Below are 23993 nucleotides of genomic sequence, written 5' to 3'. Positions count from 1 at the left end.
CGCGGGGCCCGGTTTCCAGCGTTCTGGCCAGCACCGATAAGGCAGGTGCTGGGCGCCACCCGTGGGCCCCGGCCCCTTCGGTGACGTTGCGCGGTTATTTTTGGATTACGGCGAGCCGGGACCGGAGGAGGCGCGCTCCCCGGGGGCGTGGGCGCGGCCCTGCAGTCCCGGAAGCGGTTGGGGCGGCCTCCCCGGCCCCAGGGCCGCCCCGCCCCCGGGCCAGGGAGCGGCCGCAGGGGCTCCGCGATGGCCCAGCGCCTCCTTCCGCGGCAGCAGCCGTCCGCCGCGCGCTGGGCCTTCTTGCTTCTTGCTGTCTGCGCCGTTTGCACACCCCCACCCTCCTGCAGCGGGCCCCCGCCACGACGGCTGGTCGCACGGAGAGGGCGCCCGCGGGGCGGAGGCCGGAGAGCGAGGCAGGCTGACAGCCCGGTGCGGGGAACCGGGGGACAGTGGGGGGATCCGCCGGCTGACCGCACAGTGCTGATCCGAGGCCACCGCCCTCCGCGGTTGAAGACACTAGGCAGAGGACACCCGCAGACTCCGAAGTCACTGAACGGTGGCTGTAGGAGCGAACGTGGAAAGTCAGGCCCCTGAAGTTACAGACTTAACTGTTGTGTGCATCTCACTGACACCCGAGGGAATTGGACACGAAGAAAGGGCCCAGGGACAGAAAAGTTACACGGAATGATGAGGATGTTGTACATGAAGAGCAGCGTTTCGGAAAGTGGCTCTCCTGGTTCCCTGGTTGGAGGCCATGAGGTCCCATCAAGTATGAAAACAGTCCAGGAGCGCGTGAGCGGCTCAGGCAGCCTGTGACTCTGCATTTCTGCTCAGGTCATGATCTCTTGCTTCATGAGATCGAGCCCCATGTGGGGCTCTGCACTGACAGCATTTAAAAAGAAATTTAAAAAAACGGAGCGCCTGGGTGCCTAAGTTGGTTGAGTGTTGGACTTTAGCTCACGTCTTGCTGTTTGTGAGTTCGAGCCCCACACCGAGCTCGATTCGGATCCTCTTTCTNTTAAAAAAAAAAAAAAAAAAAGCCTATTTCAAAGGTCTTCTCCTAAAAATAACCAGACAAAAGACCAGTTTAGTTTTATATAACATTTTTGTTTCAGGGCAGCGATTCAAATAGGTGCAGATTAATTGGTCCTTTTCAGTAAGGAAAGCCCACATCATTTATTACTAGCATTATAGCTCGCCCTTCTAAAACTAAGCCTGAATGAAATTGTTCACTCTTTCTTGCACTTAAATTCCTATTATTAAAAAAAAAAAAAAACAACACTCGGGGCGCCTGGGTGGCTTAGTCGGTTAGGCATCCGACTTTCGCTTAGGTCATGGTCTCGCAGTTTGTGGGTTCGAGCCCCGCGTCGGGCTCTGTGCTGACTGCCAGCTCAGAGCCTGGAGCCTGTTTCAGTCTGTGACTCCCTCTCTCTCTGACCCTCCCCTGCTCACGCTGTCTCTCTCTCCCAGAAATAAATAAAACATAAAAAAATTTAAAAAAAAAAAAACCCTCTAGGGGCACCTAGAAGGCTCAGTCAATTAAGTTTCTGACTCTTGATTTCAGCTCAGGTCATGATCCACAGGTGGTGAACGGAGCCTGGAGTCACACTGACTGTTGAGCCTGCTTAAGATTCTCTCTCTGCCTCTGCCCCTCCCCCCGCAATGCTCTCACTCCCTAAAATAAATTAATCGATTACTAACCATCATGAGGAAACTGAGTTACCTAAAGTTGGAGCTCCAGCCAAGGACACATGAGTAGGAAAACCCTCTAGAAAGACAGCTGGTTAGCTGGGCGGCTGAGGGTGTATGGAGTGGTGTCCAGCGGACACTGTTGTGTGGCCAGGCTGGTGGGCTGCGATTATGGAAAACTAGAGACAGAGACAGTCGCCGTCACCTTCCCTACCTCACTGTATCGGGCAGGGAAGGCACAGGAAGAGGCATGTAGGGGTGGGGCCAGTAGGCGGTGAGAGGGTGGAGGCCAGTTCCTCTATTAGCAAAAACAGTGTAGCCCTGCCCTGGGGACCTTGTTTGGTGTTCTTTCCAATAAGCCACTCTCTGTTCCTGCCCATCTTCTCCAGAAGACTGACTCTGCCTCCACCTTTGCTCTTTGAGCGCTGGCTCAGGCGCCCGGAGGACACGGTGAGAGCGCCCAAGGCGCTGTGGAATAATTGTCCGCTGCCAGGAAATGACAGCTCCCAACAATGTCTGTGTGGCAACCCATGACGGGCTCCATTGAGCCAAAATGTCATGCTGGGCCGCAAGAACAGGAAGCGAGTCTGGACACTCTGGCAATTTCTAGCCGTGACAGCAGGGCTCCTGAACTAGCGAATTTGCAGGCTTACATGTGTGTGACGTGCAAGGCACGCCTCTGGGTTTTCAGCCGTGTTCGTGCTCAGAGGCGAGGCGAGGAGGTTGTTGGTGCCATCGTTATGACAAAAGACAATGGTACAGGCTGGTTCCTCCCACTCCACAAACGCAAAAGCGCATAAACTCCCAAATTGGCAGGTGTCACCTTCTAGATGGTTCCAGCCCCAGGAACAATGAGGTCAGCGCCTGGGATGGAAAACAGCTTCTGGGTAGGTGCTGTTAGGCCACCCTGGGTGGTGGATGGCGGGGGAGGCAGAGCCTGAAGCAAGGACACAAGGTGTGTGGCTGCCAGAGAAGGCACAACTCCACCCTCCTGCCTTTATTGGACAGATGAAAACAGGGCGCGCCAAGGGCGGGGTGGAGTTGAGGGGTAGAAAAGGTGTGCGTTTAGCCCTGGTGCTGGGAATAAGCAGGAGAGGGTGGAAATTCCAGAAGAGCAGGGTGGAGGCGCCCAGCCCAGAGAAAACTTTGGACCCACAGCCAGTGCTGGGGACAGAAGCCCACCGCTTTGAGGGCGCCTGGGTGGCTTAGTCGGTTGGGCGTCCAACCTTCGCTTAGGTCATGATCTCGCAGTTCGTGGGTTCGAGCCCCGCGTCAGGCTCTGTGCTGACTGCCAGCTCAGAGCCTGGAGCCTGTTTCAGTCTGTGACTCCCTCTCTCTCTGACCCTCCCCTGCTCACGCTGTCTCTCTCTCTCTCCTAGAAATAAATAAAAATATTTAAAAAAAAAAATAAAAGAAGCCCACCGCTTTGTAGCATCAGCAACAAGAAAGGATCTTCCATCAATAAATTCGGTTGCTCCCGATCGCCCCGGATATTACCTTGTTTGATTTATCACAACACTCCTTTCCAAGGGCCTCTTGGTCTTCCTTCTTCGTAAGTCGCCACCAAATAAAGCAGTTACGTTAAAATTTAAAAAAAAAATTAATTTCAGTCATGCTAGTCACTGTATTCGAATGATAAAGCAAAGCTGGCGTAGCCCACGATCTCCCATAGATGGAGAATCTGAGCACTGGAATTCTCTCAACATTGAAATTCAATTTCTCTCTTGGCAATAATGACCCATCATTCTTTATGAGTTGTGCATGGCCGAGCCATTCAAAAGGGGATTTTTCTCCTGGAAAAATCATAGGTCTGTAGGAATATTTTTTAATGATTTGACATTGGAGTGTGTTGACTGTATTCGAGTTTTCTAGAGAAACAGAGCCAATACGGTGGACAGAGAGAGAGGGAGGGAGGGAGATATATGCAGAGCCCAGAGAGATTGTGGGCTCAGTTCCAGACCACTACAATAAAGCCAATATCGCAATGAAAGCAAGTCAACCGAATTTTTTGGTGAATATAAAGGTTATGTTTACACCATACTATAGTCTATTAAGTGTGCATTAGTATTATGTCTGAATCAATGCCCACACCTTAATGAAAAAATATTTTATTGCTAAAACACCCCAACCTACATCTGAGCCTTCAGTGACTCATGAGCTTTTTGCCGCTGGGGGGTCTGGCCTCCCTGCTGGCGGCTGTTGACTGGTCAGGGTGGTGGGACTGAAGGTTGGGGGCCGTGGCAGTTTCTGGAAATAAGACAATGAAGTTTGTCTCATCAAGAGTCTCTTCCTGTTTTTTTTTTTTTTTTTACTATTTTTTAATATTTTTGATGTTTATTTTTCAGAGAGAGAAAAAAAGAGCATGAGCAGGGGAGGGAGACAGAGACACACAGAATTCAAAGTAGGCTCCAGGCTCTGAGCTGTCAGCACAGAGCCTGATTCAGGGCTCAAACTCACAACAAACTGTGAGATCATGACCTGAGTTGAAGTCGGACGCTCAAATGACTGAGCCACCCAGGCACCCCAGGCTCTTCCTGTTTTAAACAGGGTTATTAGAAGCACGGTGGTCTGCTTAAGAGCCTCCTAAAAGCAAATTAATAGGAAAGACATGACATGAAGCGGGCAGACAAGAAGAACAGATTGCAAAATAGAGGCTACAGGAGGTTGGAGTGCAGACACTGATAAGAAGTAACAGTTGGTGGCTGGAGCAACATAAAAAGACAAAGCAAAGCTACCGCCACGGGTGGGGCGGAGTCAGGGTACGGGGGTAAGGAACGCCATGCTCCCCGACCTGTAGGTATTCCTGTATCACAGCAGAGTGAAAGCATGGAGGAAAATACCTGAATCCTGAATCCTGAAGGAAAGACTCAGCTATCCACTGAACCCTAGCTCAGCTGGCTAGGCAGCCGGATACACACTTTATTTTATTCATGTTCTTAAAGATAAGTACTCTTTTTATTTTTTTTTAATATTTATTTATTTTGAGAGAGAGAAACCATGAGCCGGGGGTAAGCAGAGAAAGAGAGAGAGAGAAATTCCAAGCAGGCTCCGTGCTGTCAGCGCAGAGCCGGACGCGGGGCTCGATCTCACAGACCAAGAGGCCATGACCTGAGCCTAAACCATGATTTGGATGCATCACCACCTGAGCCCCTGGGCACCCTCTGATACAGATTTTAGAAGTCCACCCAAAACGGTAGAATTGTGAACATTCATGAACACACGGCTTAAACCTTAAGGAGAAACCTCAGCTATCCAAAATAGCACATTTCCCCAAAGTACTGGATACTAAGAGTCTTAGTGGATAGGCCACCCTCCACCGCCTCCTAAACACGTATTGTACTTTAATGTATTTCAAATAGAGGGTAAGACAAACTGTTTTGTGTACAAATAACCAATTTTCTCCAGTTACTATAAGATGACAGTGATCTCAACACATAATTTCTCTTTTTTTTTAAAATGTTTTCTTTATTTCTAGGAGAGAGAGAGAGAGAGAGAGACAGCATGAGCAGAGGAGGGTCAGAGAGAGAGGGAGTCACAGATTGAAACAGGCTCCAGGCTCTGAGCCAGCAGTCAGCACAGAGCCCAACGCGGGGCTTGAACCCACGAACCGCGAGATCATGACCTAAGCGAAAGTCGGACACCCAACTGACTAAGCCACCCAGGCGCCCCACATAATTTCTCTTTTAATTACCCAGAGTCTTGGAAGACAATCTGCGCCACTCTGGATGAGAAGATAAAGGATTCTCCCAGTTTCTGTAAATTAGTAGAGGGCTCTCCTTTGAGTATTTGCTAAACATCGACAGTGTGTGTATCTGGGCCACTGGAAGGAATCGTAAAGGAAATGAAACACACGCTGTCCTGTAATCTCTGTGGAAATCTTCCGGACGCTGCCGGCGGTGGGAAGCAGTACATATTAGCTGCTCCTATTTGAAGATACAAGAAATTCACATACAGTCTTAAGCTGGTATTAATACCAAATGAGGGAGGGGGCACCTGGCTGGCTCAGTAGGTGGAGGGTGCGACTCTTGATCTCAGGATAGTGAGATCGAGCCCCACGTTGGGCGTAGAGATTACTTAAAAATAAAATATTGGGGCCCCTGGGTGGCTCAGTCTGATTAGTGTCTGACCTCGGCTCAGGTCATGATCTCACGGTTTGTGAGTTCAAGCCCTGCATCGGACTCTGTGCTAACAGCCCAGAGCCTGGAGCCTGCATCAGATTCTGTGTCTCCCTCTCTCTGCCCCCACCCCGCTCACACAAGCTCTCACTCTTTCTCTCCAAATTAAGCATGAAAAAAATAAAATAACTTTTAGTTTTTAATTTTTTTTAATGTTTTATTTATTTTTGAGAGAGAGAGACAGCATGAGCAGGGGAGGGTCAGAGAGAAAGGGAGACACAGAATCTGAAACAGGCTCCAGGCTCTGAGCTAGCTGTCAGCACAGACCCCAACGTGGGGCTCGAACCTACAAACTATGAGATCATGACCTGAGCTGAAGTCAGACGCTTAACCGACTGAGCCACCCAGGCACCCCTAAATTTTTAATTAGTGAATAAATTAAAGCAGAGTTTCCCAAAGTGTGTTCCATGAAGCACTAGGTCACCCCAATACACTATTATTATAAAATAATTCCCTTTTCTTTTTTTAAATTTTTTTAATGTTTATTTATTTTTGAAAGAGAGAGAGAGACAGAGTGCAAGCAGGAAAGGGGCAGAGAGAGAGGGAGACACAGACTCCAAAGTAGGCTCCAGGCTCTGAGCTATCAGCACAGAGCCCAACACGGGGCTTGAACCCATGAACTGTGAGATCATAACCTGAGCCGAAGTAGGATGCTTGATTGACCAAACCACCCAGGCGCCCCAAGAATTCCTTTTTCAAATGAATTTAGCTACATTCTCAGATCATATGCCTCCTCATAAGGATTCACGAAGTTTATTAACATCATAAAAGCCCTGAGAAATTCCACAACCTTTGTTTAATCCAATATTTCACAAATTTATTGTGAAATAAATAAGTAACTCTTAAGACTTACTTCTTTAGGTCTTTATTTTTAGAGAGAGAGAGAGAGCACGAACAGGAGAGAGGGGAGAGAGAGAGGCAAAGACAGAGGGAGAGAAAGAATCCCAAGCAGGCTCTGCGCTGTCAACTCAGAGCCCAATGCAGGGCTCAAACCCAGGAGCCAGGAGATCATGGTCTGAGCCCAAATCAAGATTCAGACACTCAACCAATCAGCCAGACGCCCGGGATTTCCTTCTTTTTCAAGGCTGAGTAATATTTTATTGTGTATATAGACACACACGTCACAACTCCTTTATCCGCTCACCACACGGTGGACACACAGGTCGTTTCCGTGTCTTGGCGATTGTAAATAACGTTGCTATGAATGGGATAGGGGTGGGCAAACGTCTCTTCAAAATAGGGTTTTTGTTCCCCTCAGACATTTTTCTCAGAAGTGGAATTACTGGATTGTTGGGTAGCTCTAGTTTTAATTTCTTGAGGAAACTCCCCACTGTTTTCTATAGTTGCTGCACCAACTGGCATTCCCACGCACGGCCTTGAGGGGTCCCCTTTCTCCACATCCTCGCCAGCATTTGTTACCCTTTGTCCTTTTTTTTTTTTAGTTTATTTATTTTTGAGAGACAGAGACAGAGCATGAGCAGGGGAGGGGCAGAGAGAGAGAAGGAGACATAGAATTGAAGCAGGCTCCAGGCTCCAAGCTGTCAGCAAAGAGCCCGACGTGGGGCTCGAACTCACAAACTGAGAGATCATGACCTGAGCGGAAGTCAGACGCTTAACCAACTGAGCCCCCCAGGCCATTCCGACAGGCGTGACGTGACACCTCACTGTGGTTTGGATTTGCGTTTCCCTGATGACTAATGGTGCGAGTACCTTGTCATGTAGTTTGGAAAATGTTCTTTGGGAAGTGTCTGTTCAGGTCCTCTGCCCGTTTTTAATTGGATCATTTGCATTTTTAGTATTGAGTTGTGTGAGTCCTTTATCTATGTGTTGAATATTAACCAATGGAGTGTTTAAAAAAAAAACAGAGAGACACGGATCATAAAGGCAATTCCTCTGGGCACTTACAGAGCTCGGTTCATTTTAATACATAAAAGCACACTTTGTTCCCCATCTACCAGCAAAATCTACTTTACCATACGCGTTTTCTCTAGCTTTTAGGATCAGTGCCGGCGAGCTAACTCGTTCTTCCTGCCTTTCGGGGGCTCAGGTAATAACAGGCCACAATGGCATGACTTGCCCTCCTCGAGCGTGTGAGTCGAGTCCAGCACGCAAAGGAATTGATGGTGTCAAGGTGAGCTTCTGAATCATCCCAGCTCCCACCAGAGATGCAGAGACCCTCGGCACGAGTTGGTCGCTCAGTTTAATTCCACGGCCATTCATTTCTCACCTCCTAAGTGCTGGAGAGGAGAGGTGGGCGGCGAGGGACCCGACGCAGAGACAAGTGACATAAACAGGCAAGGAAAGGTGTGTGCTCCAGATGCTCCAAATCCCTGACAAATAAAAGCATCTGAAAGCATCTGGGACCTACACCTGCTAGGGCAGCCACGCGCACGTGCGCTGCATCCTGTAGCCACGTGGGAGAGAGAGGAGCAGGGAAGGCGGGTCTGGGATGGGCGTGCACAGATAAGCCTATTAGGGACACATGTTCGCCGCACATGCACTACTTTATAGAAAGGCCCAGAGGAGCAGAGCTCAGGGTTCAGGGAACAGCACGAAGTCCAATGTTACTGTTAGACCATGTGCAGCCAGGGGGCGCCTGGGGGGCCCAGTCGGTTAAGCGGCCAACCTCGGCTCCGGTCATGATCTCCCGGTTAGTGAGTTCGATCCCAGCATCAGGCTCTGTGTTGACAACTCAGAGCCTAGAGCCTGCTTTGGATTCCGTGTCTCTCTTTCCCTCCCCCATTTGTGCCCTCTGTCTCTCTCTCTGTCTCTGTCTCTCTCTCTCTCTCTCTTTAAATAAATAAATAAACATTAAAAAAAAAAGGGAGCATGTGCAGCCGCGGGTGGGGGGAAAGGGTGGAAGCCGCAGAAGATAACAGGTGGGGAGTCGTTGGGGTTTTTAACGCCAGGCGAAGGCATCCAGACCTCAGTCTGCAAAGGAGAGACCACAAAAGGCTCTTTCTCTTTCTGTTTGTGTTTCTACTAAGTACAGCCACCGCACCATGTTACATTCATTTCAAGTGTCCAACGTAGTGACTGGACAAGTCTACACAGTGTCCCTGCAGTGCTGTGCTCGTGGCCAGCGCGATGCCACCTGTCACCCTGCAGCGATAATAGCCGACTCTTTTCCCTGCACTGTGCCTTCCGTCCCCGTGACCTCAGCGGGTTTCGAACGGAGAGGAGACGTGATCAGACCCGTGCTTTAGAGAAATGACCCTGGAGACAGACTGCAGGCGCATATAACAACAGCCACCCTTTCCTTTGAGTAGGGACACCTCTTTGACTAGTATGGAAACAGGCTCAGAGAGGTTGAATGGATTGACTGAAGTCACACAGCAAAGGCGGGGGGTGGGGGGTCAGAGCCAGGATTTCAGCTCCGGTCCAGCCGATTCTGCAGCACAGAGACCCACAGTAAGGCCACTGCTCCCTGGGAACGGTGGCACTGGTGGGGATCAGAGAACAGGTTGGGGACACCGAGGAAGCGGAACGGACGGGTGGCCACCTCACTGCTCCTGGTGGCCTGGCGCCCGCCCAGAGATATCACGGTCTGGAAGAGAGAAGGTCACGGAGCAAGAAAGGAGGCATTTGGCCAGTCTCCAGCTGGGAGCCTTCTTCCCGCCAGAAACCCCCAAGGTCACCGCCGCGCACCAAGCAGGGCGAGTCCCACGCTTCCTCCCGTCGTGTCTTTATCATGAGGGACCTTCTTGCCAGATCCGTCTTCTTTGCCTTTCCGTGGGTCTGTCGGGGGGCCCCGTGCAGCAGGTGCGCCGTGAGGCCGTGATACTCTGCTGTTATCGCACAAATCTGGAAGAGGCTTGTGTGGTTGCGTCACAGACCCGTGCAAGTACAAAAATCCCCGGAAAGGCGCCGGATGCCGCGATGACATTTATGGAATTTAGATGCAGGCGCCTAGCGTCCCGAATCACATTCCTTCCTGCGACAGTCTTGATACCTTGTTTGCATGTCGAAATGGTCGTTTGCTGTCCCCGAAGCAGGGGGCCCTGTGTTGTCATCTGGACGCCGTCTAGGACTTTCTTTAGGGCAAGAGGGGCTTCCTGGAAATACCATTACCTTTTCTATGACAGCTCAGCACTCACAAGACGTTAAGACCAAAGCCACGGGGTGCGTCTGTAAGATGGTCGAACATTCCAGTTCCACCGGCTTCATTCCCGAAGCCCGGGGGGCATCTGATGTTTCTCAGGTCTTGAAGCTCAGATCCTCCTGGGCCCTGGGCCCCACCCCCACCCCGGGACACGGCCACCCTCACCCCCTCGCTCCTTCACCTGGCGCCTTTGTCTCAGCCCTTGGGGTGTCCACCCCCTCCCCCCTTCCCTCCCCCCCGAGCTTGCATAACCTGCTGGATTCTCTAACCCCGTGACCGCCTCTATCTACCCGCAGCCTCAATTTGTTAGGCCGAGGGTCATCACAGATCCCCAAGCTGTGTCATGCCCCAAATCTCCAAATCTGATGGATGTCCAAGGTCTTCACACCTGCCTCCCAGCTTTCTGCCCTTGGGGCTAACGCCTTGGTTCTGCCATCCTGTGCCGGCCCCGGGGAAGCTCCCTGCCCCCATCTGCAAACCCCCACAGCTGCCCGGGACCCCCCTGAAACCGAGTGAGTGACGTCACACCCCATTCCTCCACCGGCACCTGCTGCCTCTAGGGGACAGTCAGGTCCCCAAACTGGCCCTGCCGACCTCTGCACCTCCCCCACTGGCCTCAACCCTGCTGGCTTCTTCTGTTCCCATATCCACCTCCTTATCCACCCCTTCCTGCCTCTCCCCAGCATTTCCTGCCCTCGATGGTAGGATCAGCCCTCCTGCCCTGGCCCCTACTGGACCCTGCGACAATCCTAGAGGGCCCTATAGCCTCTATCTTCCTGCGACAGATGGTAATCTTCTGAAGGGCAAGGCCCGCGTGTGTCTTATTTATTTTTGTGCTTCTATAGCTTCGAGCACAGCGTCTGAGATAGTTGGTGCTCAATACAGGTTGGGGCAGGGAATGTTTCTTCACTTTCACTAGCTGCGTTGGAAACTTTATTTTTCGTCACTTCAGATTTTTAGTTTCGTGTGGGGACAGTGTCCTATTTGCTTCAAAACAGCAGAGTTTAAGCTTTGTCTCCCATCGCTGTTCCCAGCCTAGAAAGGCTCTGAGTTTGGGGGCGCCTGGTTGGCTCAGTCAGAAGAGCGTGCGGCTCTTGATTTTGGGGTCGTGAGTTCGAGCCCCACGTTGGGTGTGGAGATTACTGGAAAGTAAAATAAGCCTCTGACCTTCCAAGTGGGATTGAGAGAGGGGTGCTCTCTAAGACTATGGGGTCAGCTGAAACTGTACTTATACTCAAATCTAATCTCAAATTATAGAAGGTTTAATGTGGGGGTGGGCTTAAAAGCAAGAAAAGGGGCGCCTGGGGGGCTCAGTCGGTTAAGCCTCTGACTTCAGCTCAGGTCATGATCTCCTGATTCATGAGTTCAAGACCCGCATTGGGCTCTGGGCTGACAGCTCGAAGGCTGGAGCTGCTTCAGATTCTGTGTGTGTGTGTGTCTCTCTCTCTGCTCCCCCCCGCTTGTGCTGTCTCAAAAATAAATAAACTTTTTAAAAAATGTTTTTTAAAAAAGCTATCCAAAAGCAGCAGAATAATCTTGAGTCCTGGAGATCGTCTGTGGAAAACCTAGAGTCACACAAATGTTCTTAGTTCTAATAGAGTCAAATGTATCTGTTTTTCCTTTTCAGTTGAGTGGCTTTCGCGTCTTAAGAGATGTTTCCAACTCCGAAGTCCGTGCTTCCCAGTTGGAGTTTTTTAGGCTTTGTTTTGATATGTCCACTTGGTGTTGAGTTTTATTATAGACCGAGGTAGGGATTCCGTTTCATCCTTTGGCGCGTGGATAAGATTTCCTCCAACTCCGTTTATTAAACTCCTTTCCTCACTGTTCTTCAATGTCACCTCCGACATCCGGCAGCTTCATGGCAGCCCGTCCGTCCCGCCGGCCGGTTGGTGCCCCTGTGGCCGCGGCTGCTGTCTTCCAATTGCTCTCACTTCAAAACGGGCCTCGCTGTCCACAGGGACAGACACTGCTCGCCGATCGTATTTTACAAGCATCCCATCCAGTTCACAGGAGCAAAACCCCAAAACGACCCAAAGGCCCATCAAGAGAAGAGTAGCTGGATAAGCTGTGGGTCTTTTCTGTAAGGTCTTAATTTGAGACAGCAAGAGCATGAGCAGGGGAGGGGCAGAGAGGGGGAGAGAGAATCCCAAGCAGGCTCCTCGCTGTTGGCACTGAGCCCAACACCAACCGCGAGATCATGACCTGCGCCAAGATCAAGAGTCAGACGCTCAACCGACTGAGCGCCCCAGGCGCCCCCTGCAGAAGCTGTGTTTTATCCCCACAATGTAATACGATGCAGCAGGTGTAAGAAACGAACTCCGGGTACCCCTAACAATGTGGTCGAACCTCAGCAGTCCGTTAAGTGAAAAATTAAATTCCGCGAGATTGCATTCAGCACAATATACCCTTTTCATCAAGTTAAAGGTGACCGAAACAAAAATGTACTTTTTTGGGAATACACAGGGATGAAATTAAAATGACGTAAGAAGAAAAGCAAGTGACGATAGGTTCCTTCAAACGGAGTCCCCAGTGTCCCCCGAGGCTGGGCTTGTGGGTGCCTGTTACGTCATCACAAATATCTCAATAAACACAAGCATGAATGAGGAGGGAGTGTTTAATCCAATGCTGAGGCTAAAAAGATAGAACAAAATAAAAGCTATAGAAATGGGCTCTGGGAATGTATGTTGAGCTCTCAAAGTGCCAGGACCGGGGGCCCAGCTGGCCTGGTCAGCAGAGCGCGTGACTCCTGATCTCGGGGTCGTGGATTCAAGAGCCACGCAGATGTAGAGCTTCCTTTAAAATAAATAAAGAATAGGGGCACCCGGGGGACTCAGTCATTTAAGCGTCTGACTCTCCATTTCTGCTCAGGTCATGATCTCACAGTTCCTGGGATCGAGCCCCCCGTCCAGCTCTACACTGAGGGCCTGGAGCCTGCTTGGGATTCTCTCTCTCTATGCCCCTCCCCAACTTGTGCTCTCTGTCTCTGTCTCTCTCTCAAAACTTTCAAAATAAATAAATACACAAATACATAAATACCTGCCTGGAAACCGTCTGACAAAGATGTCACCAAAAAATAGCGGACAGTGCAATTTAAAAACAATAATAAAAAAGCACACCGTTCTGTCTGCCTAGACTGGGCGCTAGTGGTGAGCCAGAAAGGGGTCTCTGCCTGGCACCCTTCTGTACCCCTTCCTCTCCCAACGTCCCCAGATTTGTGGTCAGCATCCTCAGCTGAATTTGTAGAAGGCATAGGAAAAATGTCGCCTGCATGTAATGAATAAATATGTCACCGCAAAGGGTCTTCACTGTATGCCTTCTTCTGAAAGGGCTGAGAGCCCGGTGCGCCCGCCCACCTTACCCTTTTTTTCTGACTGCGGCCCACGGGAGGCCAGTAACAAGGGAGGCAGGTGACGAGACAGCGTTAGAGGGGAAAGTAATTTCTAGATTCCGCATGAAGACACGGAGCTAGGCAGGGTGTTCGTGCAAATACGGAGCCCACTCAAGGTAGACCATAGCGCATCCTTCCCCACCTGTCTTCCTCTCTCCGTGTGTGTTTTTCCTACACACCAGCGGTTCTCAGCCCTCAGCGCCACCCAAGGGAGTTGTTAGAATGGATTGCAGAGCCCAGCCCCAGGGTTTCTAAATCCGCAGGCCCCGGGGGTGGAGGCCTGAGAATTTGCATTTCTGACAAGTTCCCAGGGCTGTCCAAGGATACATTCCAGAGTTCCACTTTGGATGTGGACACTCCAGGCACTTTGGTTGTGACAAACCTTTTGATTCCTGTTTCTTGGAGCCTTCTACGAGAAGCCGATAGGAAATGTGGAATCTGGGGCGCCTGAGGGGCTCAGTCAGTTAAGCGTCCAACTCTTGATGTCGGCTCAGGTCATGATCTCGCGGTTCGTGAGTTTGAGCTATCTGTGCTGATAGCTCAGAGCTTGCTTGGGATTCTCTCTCTCCCTTTCTCTCTCTGCCTCCCCTGCTTGCACACTGAATCTGTCCCTCTCTCTGTCTCTCTCTCAAAATGAATAGATAAGCTTTTTTTTTTTTTTTTAATTTCTAGGAGAGAGAGAGAGAGAAACAGCGTGAGCAGGGGAGGGTCAGAGAGAGAGGGAGACACAGACTCCGAAATAGGCTCCAGGCTCTGAGCTGGCAGTCAGCACAGAGCCCGACGCGGGGCTCGAACCCACGAACCTCGAGATCATGACCTAAGAAAAAGTCGGACGCTCAACCGACTAAGCCACCCAGGCGCCCCTCAAAATGAATAGATAAGCTTTAAAAACATGATTTAAAAAAAGATAAGAAGATTTGGAGTCCGAATGACTCTCAGGTCTCTTCCAGAATCAGGTCCCACGATCGGGACACACAGTCAGTTCTCCACGGAGGGATTTGTGCTCCGGGGTCATAAACCAGCTGTGAGAGTTCAGGAAGCATTTTCCGTCCCAGTAATGTGGGGAGGAGGCACCACTGGGTTATCAGTCGCTCACATTTGCCCAGAAGAGACCTCCTTTCACGGAAGCACAGCCTGAATTGGGCTCAAAGGCCATCTAGAGGCTGAGAGTCGGGGCCCTGTCTGTTTTCCTAAAGTCTGAGTCAGGAACCACAGGCCACGCACACCGACGTGCAGGGACGAACAGTGAGCCCTCGAGGCCGGAGCAAGGAGCCACCGCGCCCTGTGAGCCTGGTTCAGCGACGCCAGACCTGGGGTCAGGACCGGCACCTGGTCCCTGAGGGTCCAGCGTGGAGTTTCCACCGTGGGCGTTGTCGCCGCCGCCGCTGTAATTGAGCAGTGGACTTTCTGGCACACCGGCCCTGGCAGGCTGAGGACTCCTAATCTCATGCACTAGGCTAACCAAGGTCGCTCCTGACCAACCAGGCAATGGTTGGACCCGACCTCGCTGCTCAGAGGGAAGTGGCATCTGGTGTAGAATATAACACGGCCCCGGGTGAGGACATCCGACTTTTTCCAACACACACGAGGCAAGCTCGAACAGCATCTTGTGGCAACCTACTGCTTAATTATAACTGTAGCCGCGTCTGCCCGGGCTTGTACCAGCTCTGTCATTCAACACAAGGCAGTCACACCACAGCTTCTGAGGAGACCGTCTTTTATGGTTAAGGAATGGTTTCTAAAGTCAATTCCTGAGCCAAGTCAACCAAAACAAGGATGCGGGATAAAGCAGAGAGAAGAGAGAGAGAGGCACGTTGTTGCGAAAGGAAACGGAGGCTGGCAGAGCTCCTGGGGCTCTCAGTCAGTTAAGCATCTGACTTCAGTCGTGATCTCACGGTGTGTGGATTCGAACCCTGCATCGGGCCCTGTGCTGACAGCTCAGAGCCTGGAGCCTGCTTCGGATTCTGTGTCTCCCCCCTCTCTCTGCCCCTCCCCTGCTCAGGCTCTCTCTCTCTCTCTCTCAAAAATAAATTAACATAAAAATTTTAAATTAAAAAACCCTGGAGCTGTTCCACAATGCGGTGAGGGAGTAGGGGGGAGACAGAGACAGAGAGACAGAAAGACAGAGACAGAGAGACATACTTCCTGGAGAACAGAAGTAAGGCCAAACCAAAATCTCTACTTTCAGACCAAAGTGCCTCTGGGCTTCAAGACCCTGAGCGCCAGAGGATGTAACACAGAAGAGCCAGTGTGGAAGACTGACGAGGGTGACCCCAGCAGCGAGGGGACAGCTGGCCCTGAGGTCCACCATCTCCCAGCCAGAGCGTGAAAAGGAGCATCCGAGTTTCAGCCTTGCTCAGGAAGCCAAGCGTTTGTCACCGGGTTTTGCAGTTCCCTCCAGCCTTAAATTTTTTTTCCCTGCAGGTTCCCAGTAGTGGTGGGACATGCCCCCTCGGTCGCCCTGGACCCTCCAGTCTGCGGAAACCCGAGGCACGCCGGGAAACTTGGTCTGAGGCTTCGAAGGAGTCACGGGAGCCGTCATCATCATTCTGGAATCTTCTCTAAAGCCCCTTTCATCTGAAGATCTCAAAGACCCATGTAAACATTAATTATTCTCCCAGGACTGGTTGGAGGTAAACAGATACTACAATTCTCTGAGCCTCTCGCGGATGCTTCATCTACATTTGCGGACATCGGTTTCCTATTGTTGGCTTCACAAAAAAAAGTAATGATTTCCCCGCAATTGGTAGAGAGAACGAACTCACCTACTAAGTACGCAGCTGTGGGCCAAAGTCTCTGGGTGGTACAAAGACTGCCGTTGCCGTCCGGGAGCCACAGTCTATTAAAGAGATAAGACATGTACATATAATGAATAATGATACAAAAATTATTTCAAGACAGGATACGGTGAATACGAAATGAGAGATTTTCAGTGGGAAAGAGCATCATGGATGCTGGCAGTCCAGGAGAGCTTCAGGGAGGAGGACGATTTGGACTAGACCTTAGATACTCCGTGTGTGCGTGCGTGCGTGCATGCGTGTGTGTGTGTGTGTGTGTGTAAGTGAACACGTGCGTTCCAGCAGGGGGTGAGAGCTGGGACATAGGGCCTGCAGGAGGAACGTACCTGACTCATTTGGATATCAGATGGCTTGATGTTGACACAGCCAGGAGAACAGTGAACGACAGAATGGAGGGTCGTGAGGGCCCGGGACCACACAGTGAAGAGCCTTAACAACAAATTCTCAAGATTTTGGGGCACCTGGTGGGTCAATTGGTAAAGCCTTTGACTCTTGATCTCAGGGTCGTGAGTTCTAGCCCCACGTTGGGCTCCATGTTGGGTGTGGAGCCTACTTAAAAAAATTCTCAAGATTTTTAAAAATATTTTTTATAGTTTATTTTTTGAGACAGAGAGACAGAGCATGAGCAGGCGAGGGGCAGAGAGAGAGGGAGACATAGAATCCGAATCAGCTCCAGGCTGTGAGCTGTCAGCACAGACCCTGATGCAGGGCTCGAACTCCTGAACTGAACCATGAGATCATGACCTAAGCCAAAGTCGGATGCTTAACCAGCTGAGCCATCCAGGTGCCCCTTTTTCAGCCCCCGATGCAGGACTCGAACCCACAAACCGCGAGATCATGACCTAAGCCAAAGTTGGACGCTTAACCTACTGAGCCACCCAGGTGCCCCAAGATTTTTGACTCTTAAACCGGGGCACCTGAGGGGCTCAGTTGGGTGAGCATCTGACTCTTGATTTCAGCTCAGGTCATGATCTCACGGCTCGTGAGTTCGAGCCCGGCATCTGCACTGTCAGCGCAGAGCCCACTTCGGATTCTCTCTCCCTCTCTCTCTGCTCGTCCCCTGCCCTGTGCAAGTGCTCTCTCTCTTTCCCTCTCAAAATAAATAAACTTAAAAACAAAAATAAAAATATAGCCGACTATTCTAAAACCTTCTAAATAGTCAAATCTCCTTAGTTCAGTTAATTTCCAGAGTCAGAAGTAATAATAATAATAATTGTACACACTTGCATGGTCCTTTTAAGCACTTTACCTATATTGACTCATTTAATTAAAAACAAAGCCATTAACAAAGGACTCACGTGATGCCAAAACAGCAGGATAGAGAGATATAATCATAAGAAGCTGGTAACGGGATATGGGATTTTTTTAAGTTGGATTTTCTCAACAANCCCACACATACACAAAAAAAAATATAAATAAATATATATATACATATATATATTCTGTTGTATATGGCCTGTCATTTATAAAATGACAGAAACCTTGGGGGCACCTGGGTGGGTCAGTTGGTTGAAGGTCCGACTTCAGCCCAGGTCATGATCGAGGTGCATGAGTTCCAGCCCCGTGTCTGGCTCTGTGCTGACAGCTCAGAGCCTGGAGCCTGCTTCGGATTCTGTGTCTCCTCTCTCTCTGCTCCTCCCCCACTCATGCTGTATTTCCCTCTCTCAAAAATAAAAGTTAAACATTTTTTAAAAACTTGAAGTGAACCCACCCCCTTAAAATTCAATACAGACTATAGATTTTAATTATTTCACTTTCTTTCCTCACCCTTTTTGGGGGAAGACAGCTCCATCCCTCTGCTGTGTTCCCCTCACCTCCTCACCTGCCTGCTTCCCCCCTGCATCTCCCTCGGCCATGTGTCACTTCACGGCATCTCATTTGGACTGCTTTTGTAAGTTTGGATACAGGGTAAGCAAGTGGATTAAATGTCAAGTAGAGTAGATCGTATCAGAGATAAGAGCAATTCCAAAAATAGTTGTCTGCCTCTCAGGGTTTTTTTTTTCTGCCAGTAATGAAGCTGGCTGCCTTTAATTATAGTTTGAGACACTGTGTTGAAATATTTAATCTCAGAGTAATGACTGGATTTTAGTTTCCTAATTGGCATCTGTGCGTTCTGCATGTGTGCCAAAGCCCGGGTCTGAGAAGAAGCGCACAACACGCGACACGGACTCTATAGTCAAACATTTCTGATACCTGGCGTCTTAGCTCCAGGGCAATCATGTCATAACCAAGAAAGGAAGCATACATATCACATATTTTATGATTCCGTTTATCTTTTAATCACTAACCAACAGCCTGTTCGAGTGTAGGAGTCCAGCAGAAAACCCCTGCACGGTCAGCGTACAGTGAAGAGCGACGGTAGCCCCAAAGAACCCTTAGCCTTGGAAACAGATCTTGCTCATTCTCGAATGGTATCTCAGGTACTGGGAGTAGTTCCCAGAAGGTACTGCTCCACCCACAACTGGGTGACTTATTTAAGACCTTGTGAAACCAGCTTGAAAGGGCTCGGCGGGGAGGTTGTGTAGAGAATCCATCGGCTTGAACTCTGTCCACCAAAATTCTTCTGTGGCATCCTAGGAGGAGCAGCCCCAGAGGTGTCGCTGGCGCATCTTCCTCTGATCGCTGTTAGCTTCACATTGTCCGGAGGGAGCAAGACACAGGTCTCCATGCACAACGCACCTCTTTGGAGCGTGGCCGATACTTGCTGTGGGCGTGGGATCTACACGCTCACATTCCCTGAATAATGTATGTTTCCTTTGGCGGTGTTTATCCAGCCTACAGTTACACCCGGTGGAGGTGGAGGTGGAGGTGGAGCTAGAGGTGGAGTCACCCGGGCAACACTGCTCTCTCCGCCTCAGTCTTGCAAACGTGGGGAAACAAATCCCCGACGGCAGCAGCCCTCTCCACTCAGGACAGGGTCTAACCAGCCACCCTGGAAGCTTCAGGGCTCTGTGTGCTCGCGGAGGCCACAGCCTTCACATCTCTCTGAATGTACAAACCGCTCTCCTGCCGCTCGTAACAGCGCGTGGGACGGACACGCAGCAGGCACAGGGACACAGAGTGTCCCAGCTGGTTACTGAACAGCATCAAAACCAAGCCAGCTGTCACCGCGGCAGGCCTCTGGGGGCCACCAGATGCGAACAGATGCCAGGCACCCACGCTGACCGCGCGGCCACCTGCGTGTCACCTGCATGTCATGTGCGGCATCCTAAGTCCCTCCTCGCAGAGCCCAGTCTCAGCTTTTACTCTTCCCACGTTCAGACGAAGGGGTCCTATCACATTCCCGACACAGCGCTGGGTGCTGCCACTGAGTTCTTTCTGCGGCTTCCTGAAACTGGATTTTCCCCCTCGGGTTATGGAGAAGACACTGACGCTCAGGGAACATACCGCCGGGTAGAGACGCGGCAGGAAAGAACCCATGTTCATCTGACTCCAAAGGTCACACTCTTACCACTTCCTCGTTTTCCATCCCCCCCCGAAAAAAAGCATCATGTTATAAACAAAACCGCTGTTGTCTGTCCCCACCTCGGAATTAGCAGGTCCCAAGTAGAAAGTCCCAAAATGAAACTCACTGGGCCTGATCCACCCCTTTATGAGCACCTCCCCCCCTCAGGCCACTCTCCAGGTCACATGTCCCTGGGCCCACCTGCTCACCTTCTGGGCCAGGGTTGGATGCTCACGGCCCCAGCCGGTGAGCCCAGCAGCCCTCGAGAATCACGCACTCTGGTCTGACGTTCCTGGGTTCACACCCGGGGCCAGGTCTGCTCCGGGATCTGGAGAACAGTGGCAGAAGAAGGGAGATGAGCTACTCCCGTCTGGTTTCCCCCAACCAGACAGACTAAAACCCCTGTGGCTCCCTGCTGAGCCCCCCGTAAGAGCCAAGAGGGTCTCAGCCTGAATGAAATCAAAGCAGTTTACGCAAAAACACATGCAGTTTGGTTTTGGACGCGGGGGACAGAGGTCCCAACTATTTAGAACTGAAAGGCAGCTCTTTTCACTCAGCCAACAAAGGTACATTGAGAGCCTCTTAAAATTTTTTAAACATTTTTTTTTGAGAGAGAGAGCACGAGCGGGGTAGGGGTGGGTGGGGGGAGACGCAGAATCCAAAGCAGGCTCCAGGTTCTGAGCTGCCAGCACAGAACCCGATGTGGGACTCGAACCCACGAGCGCGAGATCATGACCTGAGCCGAAGTCGGACGCTTGACCGACTGAGCCCCCCTGACGGCCGGAGAGCTTGTTGAGAGTCAAGCAGTGTGGCAGGTTTATAGATTCAACAGTGAGAAAACCCACTCCGTTCTCACGGGGTTTACGATCAAGTGGGAGAGGGAAACATTCAGCAAATAGTAAGACAAATAGGTGTGAAATTATACTTTGACGAGACAGTGTCATTCACATTGTCTACAAACCAATAGAGCTTTTTAAATTTTTTTAAAAAAACCTTTTCATAGGCACGTTCAAACTTTCTCCCACGGGGCTTTCCCTGTGAGTCCTACAATGTATTCTTTTCCCACCCCTGCTCTGGATGAACCTGTGCCCAAATGTAAGTTTATAGTTAGAAACGATTGCATGGATATGGGTTGTTCTTGAACTTTCCCAACGAGGAAGGCGCTCGAAACACCCACATGATTGGAGAGAGCCGGGATTCGCGAGGGAAGACGGACAGCGAAGCCATTGTTTGGCGTTCGCTCTCAAGGCTCAACACAAATGCCAAGTGTTTGAGGCCGTGGATCCTGAACACCTTTTCGGTAAATAAAGGGCTTCCCAGCTGAGAACTTAGGTGCCACATTTAGCAAAGGAGGAACAGCAGAGGCAGTTTGTGGTCCCTCCCTTACCCTTTGTCTTCTTCCCTCTTCGCCCCTGGGCAGCAGGGAGGCCAGGTGGCGGCTCTAAGGCATTTCCTCTTTTCTCTCTTCCTCTCCAGCTGTCCCTCTTTCTGCCGCTCACAAAGCAGTTTCAATTCTACCAGGATGTGGCCTCCGTGAGGCCACCGGCCAGTCCGCGGAGCTCCTGATCTATGCGCTCCGGAGGCTTCTTTTCGGGGGAGTCACGGCGGGGGGCGGGGGGGGGGCTTTATATCCACTTGCATCCCTTTAAAAAACACGCTCAGGGAGCTTGGACCTGGAAGCGGAGCCCGTGTGCTCACAGTGACACTTTGGCTGCTCTCTGTGGGCACAGGACTGCAGGCAGCAGAGGAGGGGACCGAGGCTGGCGAGGGGCGAAGGGGGAAGCTGGGAGCTCAGATACCCCGGCCCAGCTGCTAGGGTGGTCGTAACAATAAGGACAATCAGGAACAACGTTGGGGAGGATGTGGCGCCATCGGAACCCCTATTCTGCTGGTGGGAATGTAAAACGCTGCTGCCCTTTGGGAAACGGCCTGGTAGTTAGTTCCAAAGTCCCCCAGAGTCCCCGTACGACTCAACAACGCCACTCCTAGGTATATACTTTAAAGAGGTGAAAGCGTATGTTTACAAGGAAACTCACACATACGTGAATGCGCCCTAGCGTCATTGTGCGTAATGGCCAAGAGATAGAAACAACCAAATGTCCGTCAACTGATGAAAGTGGAAAGCATATACCATTCAATGAACCGTTATTTGGCCATAAAAAGAAACGCAGTCCTGGGGTCCCCGGGGGGCTCAGTCGGTGAAGCCTCTGACTTCGGCTTAGGTCATGATCCCGTGGTCCGTGAGTTCAAGCCCCGCATTGGGCTCTGTGTGGACAGCTCAGAGCCTTGAGCCTGCTTCGGATTCTGTGTCTCCCTCTCTCTCTGCCCCTCCCTTGCTTGCACTCTGTCTCTCTCTTTCAAAAATAAACATTAACAAAAATTTAAAAAAAAAAAGAAAAAGAAAGGCAGTCCTGCTACATGCTACAATGTGGACGAACCTTGAAAACAGTTATGCTAAGAAAAAGGAGCCAGACACCAGAGGCCACACATTTTGTGATTTCATTTCTATGAAATCTCAGGACCAGACAAATTGTTGGAGACCAAAAGATGATTGGTGGTTGTGGGGGCATGGATGGGAGAATGGAGGTGGCTCTGGATGTGTACAGGGTTTATTTCTGGGGTGATGAAAACATTCTAAAATTATATGGTTGGGTGCACAGCTCTGTGAGTATACTAAAACCACGGAGTTGTACACATAGAAAGGGTAAATCATTTGTGATGTGAATTATAGCTTGATCAAACATATTTTTAAATATTTTTCAATGCTTATTTTTGAGAGACAGAGTGTGAGCAGGGGAGGGCAGAGAGAGAGGGAGACACGGAATCCCAAGCAGGCTCCAGGCTCTGAGCTGTCAGCACAGAATCCAACGCGGAGCTCAAACCCACAAGCCGCTAGATCGTGACCTGAGCCAAAGTTGGACGCTCAACTGACTGAGCCACCCAGGTGCCCCTCAAACATTTTTAAAACAACAATATATCAGAATATCCTATAGTTTTGTTTTTGTTTTTTGGGTTTTTTTTCCAGTTTATTTATTTTGAGAGAGAAATTTGAGCATGAGTACAAGTAGGGGAGGGACAGAGAGAGGGAATTCCAAGGAGGCTCTGCACCGCCAGGAAAGAGTCCCACGTGAGGCTTGAACCCACCAACCGCGAGATCATGACCTGAACATAAGTCAAGAGTCGGACACTCAACCAACTGAGCCACCCAGGTGCCCCTCAGTCAAACATTTTTAAAACAAAATAATGCAGAACAATCTTCCCCTCCATGTCCCCCATGGTGACATCTCACAAAACTGACATCTTACAAACCGATATCACAATCAGGAAATTGACGTGGATACATCAACCTTAGACTCCCCAGGTGTTTGTTTCTCTTACTGTTTTTTAGGCTCTTTTTCTTTTTCAGTTTATTGATTTTTTTTTTTTTTTTTTTTTTTTTTTTTGAGAGAGAGAGCAAGCAGGGGAGGGGCAGACAAAGAGGGAGAGAGAATCCCAAGCAGGCTCTGCACTGTCAGCGTAGAGCCTGAGTCAGGGCTCGATCTCACAGAGTGAGATCATAACCTGAGCCGAAACCAAGAGCCGACTGAGCCACCCAACTGGCCTCTGTCTTGTTATTTTTTAAACATTACCTAGAAAACTGTTATTTTTCATTTGCTATTCAATTTAAATTACAGGAAGCTACTGGGTAGATGCACTTCCCTCTGTCGGTCTCGTTTGATCATCAGTTACCATTTTCTGAGAACTTTCCAAAAACGTATCCCTTACTGCAAAATGTGCACTTATGTGACCAGGTAAAGAGACACACCCTGGGACCTCCAGACAGGACTCAGACCGCTGACCCTTCATCCTGAAGCCAACACTTGCTCTTGGAATAAGCTTTACACTCATGTGTGTCTGTCTGTGTGTGTGCATTTAGTTCCGTGCAGGTCCACCCCCTAGTCACAGGTGTGACCGCCACCACTGCTGAGAACCCCTCCCGTCTTGCTTGTACGCAGCCCTTATGGCCAGTCACCCCCTCCTCCCATGCACCTGATCCCTGCTTGCCGGATCTATAATTTTGTCGTTTCGAGAAGGTTATATAAATTGAATGACCCACTGTCACCTTCCAGGCTCTCTTCACTCAGTGGAATTCTTCAGCCCGTTGATCCTTTAGTTTTGATGCTGAGTAATCTTCCACGGTGTGGATGGACCACAGCTGATGTCACTTAATGGCTTGGACATGTGGGGGGCTGTTTCTGGTTTGGGAGCCAATACTTTATGGAGCTGTTATGAACATCCGTGCGCGGGTCTTGGTGTGGAGGTAAAATTTCATTTCTCTGGGACGGGGGCCCAGGAGCTCACGGTGGGGTCGTGTGGGAAATGCTTGCTTAATAACCCAAGATCCAGCCATAGTCGT

Source organism: Crocuta crocuta, unplaced genomic scaffold (genome assembly GCF_008692635.1).
Source record: "Crocuta crocuta isolate KB4526 unplaced genomic scaffold, BGI_CrCroc_1.0 scaffold322, whole genome shotgun sequence".
NCBI lineage: Eukaryota > Metazoa > Chordata > Mammalia > Carnivora > Hyaenidae > Crocuta > Crocuta crocuta.
This window is presented reverse-complemented; position numbering follows the sequence as displayed.